This window comes from Oratosquilla oratoria, chromosome 23, assembly GCF_046742065.1.
Source record: "Oratosquilla oratoria isolate Oo_2021 chromosome 23, ASM4674206v1, whole genome shotgun sequence".
NCBI classification, from domain to species: Eukaryota; Metazoa; Arthropoda; class Malacostraca; order Stomatopoda; family Squillidae; genus Oratosquilla; species Oratosquilla oratoria.
The window spans coordinates 53,154,235-53,171,734 of NC_134799.1; the positions used below are offsets into that span (position 1 = coordinate 53,154,235).

A 17,500-nucleotide genomic window follows, 5' to 3' on the forward strand; every position below is an offset into this window, starting at 1 on the left:
CACATATATACACACACACACACACACATATACATACACACACACACACACACACATATACATACACACACACACACACATATACATACACACACACATATATATATATATATATATATATATATATATATATATATATATATATAAAAGCACAAACACGCACATTTGCGTCTACTGCCGGCATGATGTGAATGAGGGGGAAGGGGGGGGAAGGCCCTTGCGGTCAACCAAGAATGGCCTTGTCAAGAGGAGGAGAGAAGCCAGGATTTAATGCCACGCGAGGATGTGGGTAACCTCTTTCAAATTCAAGAGCCCTCCATGACAAATTCAACTCATACTGACACTGAAAGTAGACCAGTTTCTTTTCTTTTCTGATTTGATCCCACCTCTTCGACATTCACCGAGTTGTGCACGACGCGCACACGGATATCCAACGCCCCCGCCCGTCGTGGTTAACTACAGACGACTTGTTTCTCTCCGACACCGGGACTGTCCCTGAAATCCTCCACATCCGACACAAAAGCGCCTTTCTCAGACAAACCCTGATCACCAGAGGGTGCGTCTGGGTTCCGGGACTTCCTCGACTTCGCAACCTCCCTCCCTTCCTTAGCAAGGCAAGAGATTCACAAATTCGCGATTCTCAACGGAGAATGAACGGTATTCCGACCAACCACACACGATTTCATACACCCGGAAAGAAAAAACGCGCCACTCTTCAACAGAAAAGTCAATACTATTCATATACCAAGGGCGTCTACCCCCTTATAAATGAGGGTAGTCAGTCAATACCGATGATGCAGACACACTCACCCACAACCCTCTCCCTTCACCCCACTCCTGCATAAGGTGGTTAAGGGCACACACCCACATTATACACATCAAAATACATTACAAACTTACAAGTTCATAGTTAAAGCGAGTTTAACGGCGCCACCTGTTGGTGCAGGAAAGGCGACCAAATAGGAGCACCCCGCCGCCAGTTACCGCAACCCCGTTCTGGTCATCACACGCGCATGGTTACCTAACGCATGCAAAAATATAACCAGAAAAAAAACAGACAACACGTAAGCGTGTACGACCATCTCACGGATACTGGGCCAACAGATCTATTCCTTTGCCGCGCTGTGTCAAAAAAAAGCCACTGCTTTGCCCAACCGCAACGCCAAGCGACTTCCGAATCACTCTACATTGGAAGCAAATATGGAGAAGCTAAACCCATGTTTGTGTCATACATACATACATACTTGAACTGCCCAACAACTCGCTTGGGCTACATGCCACCTGTTCTGTAGCCTTGGTGAGGAAGCCCGTCCCTGCCAAGTTCGAGCGAACTGGCTCTCGTGCTTTTACGGAAGACGACGCTCGACGTCGTCGCCCCTCCCCCCCCCCCCGCGACCGCGCATCAACTTCGAAGAGTCACGACCCCACCCCACCCCACTGCCATCACTACTAACGTTACTGCCTGCACCCAGGCAGGCCACCAATATTAGTACTAAATACTGCCTTAGTGTAAATCAAGGTTGTGGTAGCCCCGTCGCAACAGATACGTGGCCGAACAACCACCACCTCACTATGGTGGGCACTCGTGCCAACCGTATTGTGCATTATCCCTAACCCCCTAGTGACCTCAAAGACAGCCATCGGCATGCGTGGCCCTGTTTGAGCGTGTGTGTGAAGGTGCCAAACCGATACCAGTGACGCCACGACTTGAACCAAGTGCCAAGGCACTACAACCGTCCCATAGGCATCCCGGGGGACGTGTACCGAACCGGCCTATGGGAGGAAAGGATAACTAAACCAGTCGTGGACTACTACGGGTAACCGGTTAGGTGAAGGACCTCATTTCAAGTAAATGGGAATCCTCTCCGGGTAGGGGTTAACATGTATGACTGGCTTTACGGCAAGGGGGCAACGGGCCATACCATGAGAGCTCCGAGATTGGGGAGGGGGGGGGGGAGTGAACATCAGCACGGTGGCGACATCGAAACACCCTTTTGGCCGGACTCCCATCCCCCCTCCCGGAAAAAAAAAAATTCTCCCATCTGCGTTGCGAAGCAATTTGATGGGTTTTTCGTGACATTCCATCCACGTTTCATAAATCTTAAATATATTACACGCAAACGAAAATAATTTTGCAGTTACCATTAACATGTTAAAATAAATAGACCAAAATAAAACAAATTGATTAGACAAAAGTAGCATTAGTGCGCATCACAGGAACGCTGCGGAAGATTAGGAGACCCGATAGCATTTACGGTTACGTCAAGCTACTTTTCTCGCCTCCTTGTACATTTTGCTGCGCCCATGATCTGGTCTCTCCATTGGACAACAGTTTAACTCGAGACAGCCCACCCTTCAACCAGAGGAAAAAGAAGGCCGCACGCGCACCCAGAAACAACAAACGCCACCTTGCCGAAGGTGCTAGTAGTATGATACGTCTGCATGTCCAAACCTCAAGACGTCGACAGGCCACGACTCCAAAACGGAAGCCATTATCAATAGGTCTCAACTTCCCACCGCCATCCACCCCTCCCCTCCGAGGAAATCAAAAGACGTTATTTTCACTCACCACCATCGCATGGCGGCGACGAGGTGATGATTATGCAACCTTCCCCGCAAGGAAAAATCGCCGCCGTTATCTAGATCCCAAAGAACAAGGCCATTACTACTTCCCAGCAAGAGATATACCCTATCTGAAATCTGCTGCTTATGGGGCACCCGTGCAGATAAGAGTACTGCTGGTGCAACTCACCCTCACTTCCAACCCCTCCGGTCGTCCGTTGACCAGTGTCGGCCGCGGTCCAAGCTGTTATCGAACAGTGACGAAGCGGATCGTCATGACGCCACTAGCTACAACCTAACTAAACCTATGCTTGTCGAAAACTATAAGTGGCCTGTGCCAAACTAGCTACAACCTAACGCACATTTTGTGTACTTATTGACAACCGTTGGGATCTTTTCTTTTCAGATTTTAACCGCAATGCACAGTGACGACGGGCATTTGGGACCCGCGACACGAGTCTACCATAGGTCGTCATGCAGGAGAGGCGTCGACGCTTACTTCCCCTCGCCGACACGACCGGTCTCCTGATCCCATCAACAACCTCCCCAGTAGTACGGAGAGAGAGAGAGAGAGAGGGGGGGGGGGGTGGAGGTGGGGTCCAAGGGTTTACAAAGACTGATATAACCTCGTGACACAACCTGGGCCGAAGCCAGTTTTATCTACTGACAGGCGACGGCAGTTAAAACTGGCTTGGATGAACCACTTCAACCACGTGGCGTGGTTTTGAGTTCGAAATAAACTCTACTCAGAAAGGGATAGTTTTCGGTTTGAAAAGTCGAGCCACCAACAATGATCACCTCCACTGGCCGACTGAAATCTGTCTCCAGCTTCTCAGTTTTCCAACCGGAAGGCGGGGGTGGGGGTGGGGGTTACTTAGAGATTTGAGAGGCGAGAAGAGCTCAATGTATACTGTCCCAAGGCTGACAACACATATCTCTACAGTCTACAAGATGTTCACATTTTCCCTAAGGATTCGTGGAACCTCCCCCATGCCCGGCCTCGTGAATTTTGGCACGGTTTTTTTCTTGTTTGTTCATTATTCTACATGCGCATATGGAAATACTGGAAATTTTCACTCTGGGGACGAAGGAGCGGAGGGTGCAGCTCCATGCACACAAAGATGACAGGGAGAGGGAGACACACTCTCATAAAGTTTGAGAACTAGTGGCCTAGTTGGACCGCCTTTGGCAGATGGAAGAGTTAGGATAAACAATAAGGTGACCAACAAAAACACCTTGTGACCTTGAGTTACACTTCACGTGCCAACACATACTCTGCCAAACCAACCCTGCCCGAGTGCCTCAGCACTTCTGATTTAAGATATCTTATTTTTACATGAAATGACCAGGTCAAACAAATCCGTATGTACTGCCCACACTATAACAATACAGGCATAAAGTATACATGCAGAGTGTGCGCGCGCGCGCACACACACACACACACAAAAATACATGCAAATTTTACATCATTTACTTGGAGTGTTGTCCTCCAAGGTATAGATCTGAAATCAAGCCCTGCTCAGAGTTCAAGGTTTCAACACTAGAATCCATTACTGTTCCCTCTGTGCAAGGAAATGCGGTGGGTGTGTATTGACCTAGTTGTATTTTACGGGAAGGGGAGCTAAGCTCGTGATATCCCGTCTTCATATCTCATTATATCTAAACTGTTGTGTGTGTGTATTTACCTAGTTGTATTTTACGGGAAGGGGAGCTATGCTCGTGGGGTCCCGTCTTCATATCTCATTTTATCTAAACTATTTTTAAATTCATGTATTGTTTTTGCACACACCACTTTCTCATCTAACTTGTTCCAACTGTCTATTACTCTGTGAGGAAAGCTGTTCTTTTTAAAATCTCTTCTATAGCTGTCTTTTTTTATTTTCTTTCCGTGTCCTCTTGTATTTCTGTCATCCCATTTTATCAGATTCTCTCTATCAGTAATTTCTATGCCTTTCATGATTCTGTAAATAGCTATCAAATCTCCTCTCTCTCTTCTTTGCTCTAGTGTCTGTAGTTTAAGTTTTTGTAGTCTCTCTTCATATGATAGTTTTGAGAGTGTTGGTGCCAGTTTTGTAATTGCTCTTTGTATCCTTTCAAGTTTTTTTATACATTTTTTTGTACTTGGTGACCATATCGTTGCTGCATATTCCAATCTTGGTCTTATCAGGGTGATTAGGATTTTCCTCACCATTTCTTCATCCAGGTATGTAAATGCCACTTTGATTGTTCTTATTAAATTATAAGTTTCTCCAAAAATCTTATTTATATGTTTCTCAGGTGACATATTATTCATAACAATGACTCCCAGGTCCTTCTCATTTTCTACTTTTTTTATTCCTTCTTCTCCCAAATTATATGATCCTGCTATTCTGTTTTTGCTTTTTCCAAATTCCATTATACTACACTTTTTTGTATTGAACTCCATCTCCCACTTCCTACTCCATTCTTGTACTTTATTTAGATCCCTCTGTAGTGATTCACAATCTTCTTCAGTTTTCACTCTTTTCAGTAATTTTGCATCATCTGCAAAGAAGCTCATATAGCTTTCAATTCCTTCATCCATATCATTAATATATATAGCAAACATTATTGGGGCCAGAACTGTTCCCTGCGGGACACCGCTTATTACTTCATTCCATTTTGAGTGCTGATCTCTTATCACTACTCTCATTTTTCTTTCTTGCAAAAAGTCTTCCATCCAATTTAGCAATTTACCTTGTATTCCTCCTTCATATTCTAATTTCTTAAGCAACTTCTTATGTGGTACTTTGTCAAAAGCTTTTTTTAGGTCTAGAAATGCACAATCAGCCCATCCATCTCTTTCTTGTATTATATCTATTAGCCTTGAATAGAAACATATTAAATTGGTGACGCATGATCGTCCTTGTCTGAATCCAAATTGCCTTGGATTTAGTACGTTGTTTTTTTCCAAGTATTTTACCCATCTACTTTTGATAATTCTTTCACAAATTTTTGCTATTGTACTTGTTAGAGAGACTGGTCTATAATTGGTAGGTTCTTCTTTATTTCCTCCTTTATATATAGGTACTATATTTGCTTTTTTCCAATCTTCTGGAACTTTTCCTTCTTTTAAGGAACTGCTTATTATGCTATGTATTTTGTCTGCCAGTTCATTCCTGCATTCTTTCAGAATCCAGTTTGCTATTTCATCTGGCCCATGCGACTTTCTGACATCAAAATTACCCAAGTGTGTCAATATTTCATTCTTTGTTACTTCTATTTCTTCCATAGGGGGGACTTTTTCTTTCCACTCAATCTCTTCAGGTTGTATATTTTCCCTTGTAAACACTGATTTAAAATGTTTGTTCATAATTTCTGCCATTTCCATTTCCTCAGTGTATTCAACTCCTCCTTGTCTTAATTTCTCCAAGTCTTGTTTGTTTTTCAGTTTATTGTTTACAAATCTGTAGAATAGTTTTGGTTGATCTTTACACTTTTCTATAACATCTTTTTCATATTTTCTTTTTTTCTCTCTGCACTTTTGTACATATTCATTTCTATAACCAGTATATATTTTCCATTTTTCAGGTCTTCTGTCTTTTTTCCATCTGGTCCAGGCTTTGTCTCTTTTGTCCTTTAACTCCCAACAACTTTTGTTGTACCAGCATTTTACATATTCTTTTTCTTGTTTTTGTCTTGGGACATACTTTTCCACTCCTTTTTTTGTAAATTTTTGTCAAAATATTCCATTTCTCTTCCACTGATGTTTCTTCTTTGTATATTTCTTCCCAGTTTTCTTGTTGGAAGAATTCTCTTATTTTATCAAAGTTTGTTTTTTCATACATCATTCTTCCTTTTCTATATTGTTCATTTCTTTTCATATATTTTTCTTCATTAAGTTCCAGTTCAATCAATATGTGGTCACTTTTACCTATTGGTGTTTTATATTCAATCTTGTCCACTATTCTAGGTTCAGATGTAATTATTAAGTCTAGCCTCGATGGTTCTTCTTCATTTCTGTACCTAGTGTTCTCTTGTATCCATTGTGTCATTGAATGGTCAGTAATCATCTCAAGTAGAGCATTTCCCCATGAGTCATCACCACTCTTTGCTGTCATTTCTTCCCAGCAGATTTCTTTGCAATTAAAGTCGCCCATCATAACTATTCTTCCTCCGTCTTCCATCATTTTAGTTAATGCTATCTTTGTGTCCTCTAACATACTTTTATATTCACTCTCCTCCCATGAGGCTGTTTTCGGAGGCACATAATTGATCACAAATTTTCTGCTCTTCTTATCTCTGTCTTCCACTTCTATCATAATCATCTCTACTGTATTCTTTCCATATATGACACCTTTCACGTTTATATCCTTCTTAGTCAGGAACATAACTCCACCCCCTTGCTTTTTCTCTCTGTTTCTAATCCAATAATTGTATGCATCATGTCCTACACTGTTGGGTGGTAGTGGGCCTTTTAATTTTGTTTCTACAATTCCCATTATGTCCGGTTCTTTTTCTTTCAAATAATCATTCAGCTCATTCAATCCTGTTATTAATCCATCTATATTTGTGTAAGACACTCTTAGTTTTCTGCCACTTCCATTGTGTTCTCTGTTTCCCTTATGTTTTTCTTTTGTATGTCGAACTTCCTTAGTTTCATGTTCACTACTCTCCAATAGAATCTCTCTTTCTCTGACTCCGTTCTTTTCTCGTTTTTTGTCTTAGCTTCCAGTCTTTTCTGCTTTTCTTCCTCTCTTTCCTCTTTATTCATTTCTCTTTTTATCCATATCTTTTTGTGTTGTTCACTTGTTGCTAGTTTCCCTGTTTTGGATAAGATATTCTCTGCCGTTGTTTGTGACTTGAATTTAATCTTAATTGGTCTGGTCTTGTCTGTGCTATACTTTCCGAGTCTAAATTTCTCTTCGATTTGTTTTATAATTCCTGGTTCATCTTCCTGAACTGATTCTAGTAATTTGCTTACTTTTTCATTTTCCTCTTTGATTCTTGTGGTTCTATCTGTGTTGTGTTTCTCTTCCATTCCTAATATAATTATACATTTCTTCTTGTCTGCTAAATCCCTTACTATATTCTCCTTTTGTCTCATCACTTTAATAACTGAGTCTTCAGTATGTTCTTTCAATTGCTGTTTGACTATGTCAGTGAATGAAACCTTATTCCCTTCTTGAGTTATTCTCCAATTTTTAGCTTCTGTAGCTATTTTCTCTCTGTTTTCATTACTATTCTTCTTCAATTCCTCATTCTCCCCCTTTACCTCTCTTAACTGTCTTTTTAGTTCTTCTATTTCATCAGTTAAGTTTTTATTCGCCTTTTCCAGTTCTTCCAATCTTTCAACCCTTTTTAAAATGGTGTTCATATGACCTAACCTACTCTCCAAGTCCTCGATCACCTTATCAACCTTCATCTCTAGTCTTGTCAGTCGGGGGGGTTTGAGTCCCCCCCACTCTCTTTAAATCCCTTGAAAATATTCTCATCACTTTCTGCTATATTGCTCCTATCTATACCTCTAATCTTCACATTCCTATTAGACATTTCGTTATCACTGAACTCGTCTTGGGGTCTTTTGTCTACCCGGCGCCCGTCAGGGCCATTTCCTCCACCTCCTCATTACCTTCCATTTCCCCAGTAATCCCTCCCCCTCTCCTCTTTCCTTACTTTCCCACTACCTCACGAGCAATTCCCCCCCCCTGCAAATACAAAAAGGCACTTCTCTTTGCGTTGGTATCCACAATCTGCACTTTTCTTCAGAGCGTTCGTCAAGCCGTCCGTTCGTTGAAAGTGTGTGTGTGTGTGTGTGTGTGTGTGTGTGTGTGTGTGTGTGTGTGTGTGTGTGTGTGTGTGTGACTAGATAACAACACCCAAAGATCAGTCTACATATGAACTCTGAGCTCTAGATATAGGGAGACGGTAGTTGTTGATCTTAGGTCCTGCATACAGTACCTATCTTTCATGTCATGTTCTCAAGAGTGGATTTTGGTTTTTGTGTGTTGGTGTTCTATTGGAGTGAATGATCAGGAACCTACTAGAGACCATGGGATCTAAAAGATAATCGTGTCCACAAAAACTATCTCTCAAGGTTGAACAGGAGACAAATTATACAAGATGGGGCTAAACAATGATAAAGAGCTTAGGGAGAGACCTGACTGTGCACAACAGAACCTCATGGTAAACATTGGAAAAACATGAAGAAGAAGAAAAAAAAATCATGGGTAATGGGAAAATAGGGGAAGAAGGACAGTAATTCTGCACTTGATGAGGAAAGTGAAAGGAGATAATGAGCAGAGGAATGGTATACATACTGGAGTCATTGGAAACTAGATTAACTGCAGCCACAGAAAACTGGAAGAAGTCATTACGAATATTATGATGATGATGATATGGTTTAGAGGGCTTTGTAGCGTGGAATAGTTTTCATTTTCCATCCCAGAGACCAGCGTTTCTTAACCTGGGATGCTAGCACCCCCAGAGGGTGCTGAAATCAATTGCAGGGGGTGCTGGGGAAGGTCACATATGTCTTTACTTTATCTTTATCGTAACCAAGTGTTAGCCAAAGGTAGGGGGTGCTGGACTGTTTAGGCCTGACCAAAAGGGGTGCTGAGGTCGAAAAAGGTTAAGAAACGCTGCCTTAGACAAAGACTATTCCTTGACTAGAACCAACTTCCAATAATTGCCCCCAGCCATCATGTCTGACCATTCATCACCAATTTCACTGGGGCAAGTAGTGATAACATAATTTATACACTGTCACATTTCTCCAGAAACTGAAATACTCCAATTAAAAATATACATTTCATTACTTCTTACCTTTTCTATACAATAGAATAAATCATATTAGTAGATTCCTTTGCCTTTTTTTTTTAAATTCCGAAGAGGCAGCAGCTAAGGACTCTTAAAAAAAATTCTACCAAAGCAACAGCTGATAAACCCTCATCTGCTATAAATAATCCCTTTTTTTTTTTTCTTTCTCTTATCAAAGGGATACTTGTGCCAGGTAGCGGCACCACACTTTGAAGGATGTTATCGATTGAAGTTCATAGCCAGAAATTAAACATTCTCACCCCGCTTCCCAACAAACATGCTAACCCTAACAATAGAGAGAGAGAGAGGACACTTACAAATTTCTACCAAAGCAACAGTTGATAACCCCTCATCTGTGATAGTAAAATAACCTAAGCTATAAATAATCCCTATTTTTTTTTCTTTCTGTTATCAAAGGGATACTTGTGCCAGGTAGTGGCACCACACTTTGAAGGATATGTTATCAATTGAAGTTCCTAGCCAGAAATTAAACACTCACCCCACTTCCCAACAAACATGCTAACACTAACAATCGAAGACATTCTGTAATATAAAATAAAAATACACAATATAGCAAGAAAGAATTTGAAGAAGAGAGAAAGAGAATGAGAGAGAGAGGAGAGATAGAGAGGTGTGTATATATATATTATATATATAAGCACCCGGCTAACACCGGCCATGGCTCTGCCATGGGTGCTTGGCCTGCAGCGCTTTCGCGCCCCAGGGCTCCGCCCTCATTGGCATTTCGTCGACCAACACGTGCTACAAAATTTCATCCTGTAAGTTCAAAATAATACCTTTACATCACTACGAAGACGCGGGTGTCCGCGATTTACCATATAAGTGCTAGGCACTGGGCGACCACCTAGTCGTATAATCGTCAAAATCTTCAAAACCGTCACCATTTATATTTTATAGTACATAGATATATTATATGAGAGAGAGAGAGAGAGAGAGAGAGAGAGAGAGAGAGAGAGAGAGAGAGAGAGAGAGAGAGAGAGAGAGAGAGAGAGAGAGAGAGAGCAAACTTGCACCAACAATAAAGCTTTTTGGAACTATGTGAACAGTCATCACAAAACTAGAACTGGTATACCCGAACTACAAGATGACAATGGCAATTACACCTCTGATGACAAAGGGAAGGCAGAAGTACTAAGCAAACATTATACAAAGGTTAGAGAGGATATGCCCACTTTTCCAACATTCACAAACGAGGAACCCCAGTCAGAATTAAGAGTTTCACTAACACAGGAGAGAGTGATGAGCAAGTTGAAATCACTCAGAGTGGACAAATCATCAGGTCTGGACTGGATACATCCACGAGTTCTTTAAGAACTCGTGAGTGCTTGGTAACTCCCCCATTTATTCTTTTTCAAGCAAGTCTCAAAAATGGAGAAATACTGGAACATTGGAAGCTCATGACCATAATACCTATCTACAAGAAAGGGGACAAATAAAACCCAGCAAATTGCAGACCAGTTTCAGACATCAGCTGTCTGCAAGATAGCGCATACTATCAGAGGACATAAGCCATCTGAAAGCAATCTTCCTTCTGCACAACATGTTTTTACTATGGGAAAATCCACTGTGACCAACCTACTTGAGGCAATTGATATCTGGACTGAGGCTTTGAGCCACAACTTGTCAGTTGATGTTATATTTCTAGACTATGCCAAAGCATTCAATACAGTCCCTCATGAGTGTCTACTAGGTAGTGTACTCTCCTGGATCAGAGGATTTCTTACCAGTAGAAAGCAGACAATGATGGTCAGTGTGATGTCCAAGTGGTCTGAGGTGAGCAGTGGAGTGCCCCAGGGCTCAGTATCAGGACTGCTTCTCTTTGGCATATTCGTTACTGATGTACCACACCTTTTTGACAACTTCATATCAATGTTTGCTGATGATACTACGATCTACAAAACTATTGAAGAACATGACTTAGAAGTTTGCAAGATGATACTGAGAAACTCCAATCCTGGGCACATAAAATTCAAATGGTTTTCCACCCAGAAAAATGTAAAGTAATCCACCTTGGATCGAATAACCCTCAACCCTCCTACACAATGACCACAGTCAACAACACACCACATCAACTGAAGATTGCAGAAGTAGAAAGGGACCTAGCAGTGGTGGACCAGCAGCTGAAATTCATCCAAATCTTCAAGATCAACTTCCAACAAGAGTGCAATTCATGTGGCAAAATGATGGTCCAGCCATCACTCGGCACCACCTCTTGAGGAGACAACCTAAAACTACAAGTGCATCATCAACCAGGACCAAGGAAGCAATTCCTTTCAGCTAGAGCTACTGAAGAGTGGAACAAACCAAGCCAGGTTGCAGTGGATGCTATCAACTTTGAGACTTGCAAGATTGATAAGATACAAAGGGCAGGAACCAAACTGGTCCCCAGCCTAACAGATAAACCATACAAGTATGATTAAAAGCACTGGGTATGTCAACTTTTAAAAACTGAAGAGGAGGCAATATGATTACAGTATTCAGGTCACTAATGGGGGCAGATCTCCTGGCTATAAAGATGGGAGGGCTTTCACAAGTCATAGGAGCAAATTAAGGAAGACTCCATGTCTAAAGGATGTCAAGAAATAGTTTTCCATATAGGTATATTTGTAGAATAGCTTAGGTGATAAGAACATAAGAATGAAGGAGACTACAAGAGACCATGTGGCATACTAGGCAATTCCATGTCAATTATCACCTGTCATCCCCCATCCATAAAATTGTCTCACCTCTTCTTACAACCAGTAGTCTCAACGCTCATTAAATGGTTACAAGTCTATTCCATTCACTGACCATCCTATTAGTAAACCAGTTCTTGCCTATTTTTTAAATCTACATTTGGCCAATTTAAATCCACTATTGTGATTCCTTCTCTGTTGTCTTAATACCCCTGATGAGATTATTGAGCAATAATCTCATTGGGGTTATTCTATTTCTAACATCTTTTTCCTCCATGATGCTGAGATGATTTTTTTTTCTCATTTTTCCATTTCAATTTATCAATCTCTACTTTCTGAGCCAGGTTCGTTTCCTTTTCTTGCTCAAAATTTTGATCCAGATTGTGCAATCTAGCCTATGGAAGAGTATCCAACTTGAAACTCGTTCTTTTTATTCACGAACAACAGGCTGTGCCCGACCCCGCTATGCGGAGGCTCAGCCCTTTGGATGAGCTTGGTTTGCTCGCAGGCACCTTGAGGGATTCCTATTTTCCAATTCAATTTAGATCAATATCAACACAAATTCTTTTATTAATATATAGATATCACATATTGTCAAATTTCATCGTCAATTTATGTTTGCCCAGTTTCATTTTGCCGAATCATGTTTTGCCAAATTACATTGTCCCATGTCATTTCACCAAATCATGTTTTGCACAATTTCATTTAGCCATAATTTGTCTCCATTGCTGTGATGTCACCGCTCCCAGCCAATCAGTCGTCTCCATTGCCATGGCGTGACCACTATCTCAACCAATCAGGGGCCAGAGGGGATATGTCCCCTTGAGTCACTTTCAGCGGAAACAGGTAGATACGACTTTTTAGTATTAGATTCTACACTACATTGATCAAGTTTTTTTAATGGATTTACCTTTTAGGGTCATAAACCTTCAACATCTACCATTATTAGTGTAACTACAACAAATTAAGATAACACTATAATGTAAACAAATTAAAATTAATTGGTCTTTTTTTGTTTCCTATCATGAGCAACTTTGGGACATGAGAACCACAATTTCCCTCCCTGACTCTCTTCAAAAGTTGGAATAAGCAATGCCTCTACTGTAACCCTGAATAGCTTTGCTTCCCCTCTGTCCATACAATTTGCAAGTATTTTCATCTGGCTTTGCTTGTTAAAGGCAAACATATGTGTATTGTATAGCATGTGTATTTATTTACCTAGTTGTATTTTAAAGCAAGAGAGCTATGTTTGTACGTGTGCGTGTATTTACCTTTTTGTATATTCTTATACGACTGCACATATGCCTCTTCACCTCCTTTATCTTATGCTTTACTTCTCTTTTTTTTTGTACCTCTCATGATTTTCTCGTCCTATTTTGTAACCAATCTGTGCATACTTGCTTTTTGTCATCTACAACATTTTGCTTTCTCATCCCACCACTCGCTACCCTCCCTTCTAATTCCTCCCATCCTCCTTGTTCCACACACCATCTTTGCACACCTTGTGACTCTCCTTGAACCATCCCCATTCCTCCTCCACTCCTCGTTCTACTCTATCCTTCACGCCCACCCTCTCCTCTCTCAGCTTCTTGTACTCCTTTTCTTTCTCATTTAAGCAGTTTACTTTACGCACCTCCATACATTCTGTCCTTTTCCTCATCTACCCTCCACTCTTAATTTCCACCAAAAAATTATCTGATATTCTCCCACATCCAAAACTCTTCCTATTCTCCTGGTTACTACTATGTAATCCATTAACCCTTTAAACAGCAAGGACAAGTAAACTCATCTTCACCCAATTTTTCTTTTTCAGAGTGCAACGAGTAAACTTGTCTAAACATAATATTTCAAAAACAGGCACAGACATGTATAATCTTTGAAATAGGGGCCTTCTCAGTCGTCAACAAATATACTCGGTAATTCGTATGTCTGGTAGCAGTGTCTCTTCTGCCTTGGGATGCATTTGTTAGTGATAAGGTATCAGTCAAAGGAAGCAGACTCATTGCTTTTAAGCACATACACTCACTTATTTTTTATGCCCAGATGTCTATGAGAATGAATATGAAGCTTTAATTAGAAGCTTGGATACATCAGATGAGAGTGCAAGTTTATCTGATGATGGTTATTCTCTCTCAAGTGAGGAGGAGGAGGATTTACAACATTGGTGTCGACGTGATGTGTCAGAATAAAATATGTGTCCTCCTAGATTATCAATTGTAAAACAAGATATAAAAAAAAGAGTAAAATAAGTGTGTAATTTCCCTTTACTTTTGATTTTAAAGTTGGGAAAAAAGACAATAAAAGTGTATTTTCAAAATAAAATTTCAAGGAAAATATTAGTAATGGATAAAAATAAAATTTATTTCCATAATTAGCATGAAAAATACTATAAAAATCTAGTCTTAAATTGAAGCCTTTTCTCAAAAAAAAAAAAATAATAATAATAATAATAATAAATAAGTTGCTGGGTAAGGAGTTAACACCCTATCTACCACCCTTCCATCCACCACCCTCTCCCATGTGTATTTATGCTTGACTTTCTTCCTAAACATTATATTTCTAGACACATCTCCAACTCTCCACTACAATTTTTTCTATACTTCCCGACCAATAGTAGTACATGGTAATATGCTTTCTATTGTAATTCAAGTAACAAGGCAAAAGGAACCACAAAAATAGTGAAGATTGTGGAAAACGAGAATGATGATGGAGGTACAAGGAAGGAGAGGGAAAGGATGATGAAAGCACCAGTTGACTGCCTGAACACAGTAGGATTCGCTTCACCCCATGACATGATTACAAGTATTTGTCCCACACTAACACTTAAGGGGGTACGCGACACCTGGGGGGGTGAATTTGGTCAAGATATGGCATTTTTCAAAACTGTGTTCAAAATGTTCGTATACCACTTAGAAATAAATCCCGACAAATAATTTTCCAGCCGCGCGCAATTTAAAGGTCCTGGGTGAGGATTAAAGGGACAGATTTAAAGGCGCAACCCACACTAGAAGGAGGCGTGCCACTTAGGACCTTCAGGCGCAGCGAATAACGTTGAAATTTGATTGAATTTACACTCGCCCAGTGTATCAACGGCCAATACGATTGTGGAGGGAGAATATTTCGCCAACTTTGTGCGAAACTAAGCGTTAGTTACCGGCTAACTCTGAATAGGGAAGTACGCATGTCTCATGAGCTCTCATTGCAATCTATTACTTTAGCTAGTACATATTACTCTTTAGTACAGTCATCATGGGTAGCAAAAAGAACAAAAGAACATCACAATGACAAAAAACAGCAGTTAAAGATGGCAAGCAGTCAAAGACGACTAAAGATCTCACCACCTCTCACTCCACCACCGCCCTCACCTGCACCTCTGTGACGGTGACAGAGGTAAAGGACAACATTAGACTAAACAATTCAAAGAGGAAGATTAAATCCAAAGAAGAAAGCAAGAGGAAAAAGATCAAGGCTATACAGGAAGAAGAAAGAAGAAGGGACATCATATGATGCTGGAGGGGGTGCCCTACCAACATAGATTGGCGAGGGGAATCTGATGAGGAAAGAGAAGGTGCCCACTACTGGAAAATAAACCTCTTTCCAATGATTTAGATACCCTGAAGACCCCCAGCAGAGAGGTTTCATATGAAGAAACCGCCAAAGGTGCAAAAAAGCAAATTATATGATGTTGTCGTCTGTGCGTCGTCACTACTGTGACACACTTATACTTTAGTTTTTCAGTATTTAAAGTACTTATAATTAAAATATGTTGATAATTTTTACTGTACTTACTTATTATATAATAAGAATTAAGCCATGAAAAAATCAGTCAAATTGGTGAAACTATAAGCAAGTTACAAATATATTCATATTTCAAGTTGCCATATCTCCGTTCGATATTTTTCTACTTTTTTTTAATCATAAAAAATCTAATATACATTAGATTTAAATGAAACTTACAGGGAATATTACTTTTAGTAACTGCTAGGGCCGATCGTTCGAATATTTTGAATAGGATGAAAGAGTTCGGAGTAATAATGGAAACAAGAGCAAAAAAATTGTATTTTTCACGATTTTTGCCAGCCATTAAAATTGAAATGCCTGTATGCAAAAGTATAAAGGAAATTGTTCAATTACTCAATGACCGGCCCTAGGTGTGCCTACTGACTAATCATAGCCAAAATATAAAATAAATTGGTCTACTTATTATGGTGCTGTGCACTTTTGAATGTTGCTACTGGTATACGTACATGTGTACATGTGTACATATGTACATGTGTACATACATCATTCTGCTTCACCTAAAATGTAAGCAATATGGATACCTATTTACCTGAGAAGTTTCAGCTCTTTACTCTAAATATTTTAGAAAATGACCTCCAGGTGTCGCGTACCCCCTTAAGTCAGATGCAGGTTTTTCTTGGCAAGAACTATGCATATCTAGAATTCCCTACCTGATAGAGCTGTGAATGCCTCAGTTATTGCCACTTTCAATTCACCCCTCCATAACTACATGGGAAATCTGTTACACGAGTTTCATACCTAATTACACACACATACTTCATTGAGCACTACTTACATAAATTGGTATGCCTGCAGTTCTGGCTTCCCATAAGCTAAATACTTGCTGGCCAGCTCAGCCTATCACCAACTTGGGCCATCATCAACTCGGCCCATCTGCGGCTTGAGAAAACCATCTCCATTTTGATGGATGTGGAGGTCAAAGACATAAAAGTACAATAAACTTGCCTACTCTGAACTAACCTAACCGTGGTGGGCCAACTTTGTTGAGAAGATGGGCCAAGTTGGCAATGGGCTGAGTTGACCCGAAACCTACTTCTTGCCACTACCATATATTGCTGTTTAAGAGCTAACCATGGAGTCAAAATGTTCTCCAGTTGACAAGCCTATATAAATGGCTAACTGGACTGCTGCTACACATAGCCTATGACCAGTGGCAGTTCTTCCTATGTGCGGTATGGGCGGCACTTGGGAGGGGGCGGCATTGCCCCCTTCCAAATGCAGATCAAACCATGAGCGCCTGAGTCTATCTATACCGAATGTATAAAAGTCCCATAAAAGGAGAGAGAGAGGCGGACTCTGTTCATCTATTTATTTTTAGCAAGGTTTGTAAAATTCGCAAATGGCTTACTTTTATTCTGTAGTAGCAATAAATATTTCAATAAAAAGTTGCTTTGTGAAAGTTTTGGTCGTCTTAAACTTCTTATTTACATTGTGGAGGAGGAGAAGCCAAGCATTTTATGTGCATTGAGGAAGGGGGGCGCCGAAGGTGAGGTTCGCCCAGGGCGCCATGTAGGCTAAGTCCGCCACTGCCTATGACCATAGGCATAGCAAAAAGAAGTGATGTCAAAACACTAGGGAAAAAACAGAACCACAGGACTCCCCTATACTCCCTCAACTCTTGGGAAATAAAAACCTGCAGAATCATAAATATTCACTAGATTTGC

At 40.6% G+C, this 17,500-nt stretch overlaps 1 protein-coding gene across 2 annotated transcripts in view; it reads right to left on the bottom strand.

Annotated features, from left to right (window-relative positions):
- spin (lysolipid transporter protein spinster) overlaps positions 1-17,500 on the bottom strand; it is a gene marked incomplete at its 3' end in the record, with an annotated part of 102,565 nt that overhangs the window by 84,208 nt on the left and 857 nt on the right.